The sequence below is a fragment of the Elephantulus edwardii genome, unplaced genomic scaffold, assembly GCF_000299155.1.
Source record: "Elephantulus edwardii isolate Elephantulus edwardi_28Jun2011 unplaced genomic scaffold, EleEdw1.0 scaffold00082, whole genome shotgun sequence".
In the NCBI taxonomy this organism is placed as follows: Eukaryota; Metazoa; Chordata; class Mammalia; order Macroscelidea; family Macroscelididae; genus Elephantulus; species Elephantulus edwardii.
In genome coordinates, this window is record NW_006399832.1 from 3,069,668 (window position 1) to 3,074,229 (window position 4,562).

At 38.8% G+C, this 4,562-nt stretch overlaps 1 pseudogene; it reads left to right on the forward strand.

Moving 5' to 3' along the window:
- The first annotated feature begins 2,621 nt into the window (after positions 1 to 2,621).
- On the forward strand, positions 2,622 to 4,262 carry LOC102875810 (annotated as a pseudogene).
- The last annotated feature ends 300 nt before the right edge of the window (positions 4,263 to 4,562 follow it).

Genomic DNA, 4,562 nt, shown 5'->3' on the forward strand with positions numbered 1-4,562 from the left:
CATCATTAGTCATTGTCTAGAGGAAGACCCTCTATGAGATGGATTAATTCAATGGCTGGGGTAATGGGGATAGGTGTGTCAGAGATAATATTATTGTCACAGGATAGAGAAGGATTTAGGGCTGTTGTACCATGAGTACAACAGGTCACCATGAGTCACATGTCACTTGACCGCACATAACAACAACAGCAGGCATTGTCTAGCTTTCAGATTCATTGCAAGTAATTAAAAAGAGCATGGGTTAGATCAGGTGCACTTAAGTCTTCAAACAGACATCATTGCTCTTTAGCACTTTGAAGAGGTCCCTGACTCTAGATTTTTCCCATTGCAATATGTCTTTTGATTTCTTGACTTCCAAAACTGGCTAGAATAGTACATTGAGAGGTCATGGCACTGAAGACATTATTGCCAATGTCAGATGGATCTTGGCAGAGTGCAAACAGTACCAGAGGGATGTCTATCCGTGTTTCATTGACTATACAAAGCCATTTGACTGTGTGGATCTCAACAAATTTTGGCTAACTTTGAGGAGGTGCCACTGTTGTAGAATGGGACTGACATCAGGGTTGGGGTAAGAATGAGAAAAACTGGATAAATTATATATACTTCATTGAAACGGATGAGGGAGAGAACAGTTCAAAAGCAATATATTATATGGCATTATGATTATCATGAGAGTTTGGAATGAAGTTTGCAGAGTGGAGTATTTTTTTGGCAATGGTGGGGGGAAGCGGGGGATTGTATACCAATGAAGGAATTTTTCTTTTACTTTTGAAAGAGAAGAGTTAACTGGGGTGGGGGGGGGACAGGGAGAAAAGTGCAACAATGAATGAATGGAAATCCAAAATCTCTGTTAATGTTCATGAAAATGAATAATAAAAAAAGAGTAAAGGAACAATGCATGGCTTAAAATCAAGAAAGGTGTGCATCAAGGCTGTATCATATTTCCATACTTACTCAGTCTGTACGGTAAGCAAGTAATTTGAGAAAGTGTATGTAATTTGAGAAGCAAATATTAAGAAGAATATAGCATCAAAATCAGAGGAAAACTTATTAACAACTTGCTTTATGCAGATGACCCAACTTTGCTTGCTGAAGGTGAGAAGGACTTGAAGAGCTTGCTGCAGAAGATAAAGAAGATAGCCTTCACGTGGAATACATCTCAACACAAGAAAACAAAAATTCTCAGCACTGGGCCAATAAGCATCATCATAATAGATGGAGAAAAGATTTAAATTGGCAATGATTTTATCTTCACCTAATCAACACCATTGATATCAGCAGGGAAGAAATAAAAATACGTGTTACATTGGGAAACTTTTTTGTCAAAGACCTCTTCAAAGTGCTAAAGAGCAACAATGCCAACTTAAAGAAAACGAGCACCTGATTTAAGCCATGGTCTTTTCAATTACTTGCTGTGTTTCTGAAAGTTGGAAAAATGAAGGAGGACAGAAGAAGAACCGATGCCTTTTGAGTTGTGATATTGGAGAAGAGAGCTGAATATCCTGTTGACTGCCAAAAGAACAAACAGGTATGTCTTGGAGAAAGTGTAATCAGGGTGCTCCTTAGAAAAAAAGATGGTGAAACTTAGTCATACAGATTTGGGGCATATTGTTAGCAGGAGCTGGTCCTTGGGAAAAGACATCGTGTTTGGAAGGGTGAAGCATCAGCAAAAGAGAGAAGGACCATCACAGAGATGTATTGACTCAGTGACTGTAACAATGGGATTGAGTATATCAGAGGTGATAAGGTTGGCATAGGAAAGGACTAGGTTCAGATCCATCGTTCATAGAGCTTCTATGAGCTGTTGTTGACTTGGTGACGTCTATAAGCAACAACAGCTAATAACTGAAGTAAGGAAGGCACAGTGGCAAAAGGGTACTGCTATTGAAAGGGGGAACAGAGATTATTATCAAAGAAAAGGAACAGATGCCCACGTCATGTAAACCAGTAAACCGTCAAGTCCATTTTGACTCATGGTATGTGTGTCACGGTAGAGCAGTGCTTTCAAGGGTGTTCAGGCACTGAGCTTTTGGAAGTAAATCTCAAAATCTTTCTACTGAGGTGTTTCCTCAGAAGACAAGGTGAACTTGAATGTGTTGGACTCCCTGTGTCATGGAGCAGCCATAAAAATATTTCACTGTAAATGATTATGTAAAAAGAGTAGAATACAGCTTCATAAAATTTTGAATTTATATTTAATAATGTGCACCCAGTGATTAGAAGGGAATGACACTGCTAAATATCCTACAATGCAGAGAAGAGCCCTCTGCAATAAAGAATGATCTAGTCCAAAATGCAAATAGGGTTGCTGTTGAGAAATCCTCCATACGCCTTAACGGAAGTGAGTTATTTCCCTTTTAAAACATCTGTTGTTGCTTGTTCAGTTGAAAGAGAAGAAAATTATCGTTTTTGTTGTTGCTGTTAGGTGCAGTGGAGTTGAGTACAACTGATTGTGACCCCATGAACCCTGTCCTATCCCATACCATCCTCACAATCTCTGATATACCTGCTTCAATCTCTGTGTCATTTAATTTGGTTGAGGGTCTTCTTCTCTTTAACTGACCTTCTACCTTTCCAAACATGATATCCTTCTCCAAAGAATAGATTCTGCTAGAAACATGCCCAAAGTATGTGAGAAGAAAATAGGAAGGCAAACGTGGGAAAGAAAAAGATGGAAAGCATTAAAAGAGAAGGAAGACAAAAGAATCAGAGACATAGAGTGTTAAAAGTCATGAAACCTTATTTCTACTAGCATTTCTGCAGTTTAGTAACAATTGGCAAGTTACAGAGCCAGTTTCCTAACTGATAATGTAAGGAATAGAGCTCTGGTCGCCTAGTGGCAAGAAGCTGCTCTGTTATCCTGAAGGCACGCTGTTCAAGGCCAGCAGTTGTGCCATGAGCGAATAAGCAATCTCCTCCCATGCTATTAACTGCCTTTGAAACCTGCTGCAAGGCCAGCTAGGAGTCGTTTCTGACTCTGCGGTACACAGCAACAATGGTGTAAGGAATTGAGCCAGTTAATCTGTCTCTTAAAGTTCTTCTATCTTGAAAATTCTGTGATGCTGTCTTGGATAGATAATCAAGCAAACTCAGCTGAAATGTGGTTTTCATAATCTGCCTAGTTTTAAATCCTGACATCCTTTGTATGATGGACATATTACAGAATTTCTCTTTCTTATCAGCACTCTTGGTAGAAAATGGTCATTGTGCCAGTATAAAGAATTTTGGCTCAATATTATACTTTTACTCATGCATTGGAAATGAAATGTATGAACTTTTGTTGAATCAAATATTTACAGTGAAAACAAAAACAAACTACAAAATATCTTTGAAGACTTAGGCCATTACAGCCAGAGCCCAAGAGTATTTTCTAACAGCGACAGGACACAGGATGATCACACCCTGAGTCTCCTCCCCTGCCTACTTCTGCTTCTTCTGCTTGTCCAACCCCATCCCCTCAACCACTCCTGTGCTCAAAAGCAACCCTGGAAGGCCATTAGTGGGCTCCAGATCTTACAGAGAATGAAGAAATAGTAGAAGATTCAATGATTAAAGATAAAGATGATGAAGCTGAAGTGGAAAATGATGAACCTACAGATTTTGCAGAAAATAACGAGGAAGATTTATTTGGTGAACTTGAAGCTTCACCAAGTATGATGCCACTGTTCTGTTTATGAAAGGATAAGGATTTCTAGCAAATAACGTTGTGATGTTCCTGGTAGGTTTTACAAACAACAGCACAGAAGTCTTTGCTGTTAGGTCTCTAGATGTCTCCTTCCATTATCCTCAGGACTACCAGTTCGATATCCAGAATTTCACAGCCCTTCCTCCCAACAGTGTAGTTCCAAGCAAGAGACAGGCAACTTTGAGTTTGAACTCGTTCCTGCAGAGCCCATAGATAGGTGATCCTTTGGTCTATTCATCAATCTGAACTACAAAGATTTGAACAGTAATGTATTCCAAGATGCTGTTTTCAATCAAACCGTAATGATTATTGAAAAAGAAGATGGGTTAGATGGAGAAACAATTTTTATCTACATGTTCCTTGCTGGTCTTGGGCTACTGGATGTTGTTGGTTTTTATCAACTCCAAGAATCCAGAAAGCTCAAGAGACCAGTACAGAAATGACTACATCTAATCAGAATGAAGTTGATATGAGTTGGATTCCTCAGAAAACTTTAAATCAAATCAAGAGAGCTTTACAAGGCAGGTTACCCAGGAAACAGGCACAGAAAGGATCAGTGGGACCTGATGAGTAAATGTTTCTTTGTGCAACAATTCAGTCTTTACTTAACCCAACCTGATGGAAATTAATGCAGAGAAGTCATATCACCATAGAAATCGCCTACTACTTATGTGTGGACTGAGCAATCAGAATCTATGGTGGTAATATTGCTGAAAGTGCACTGCATTTGATTTTCTAAAGTAACAAATTTGGGGATTTTTTTAGACCATTAAAATCTATATGTGTGCATGTATATGTTTGTGAGTAGCTGGTCTTACCAGAATCATTGTTGAGCTACCTGAAGCATGCTTTTAGAATAATATATTAAAAAAAA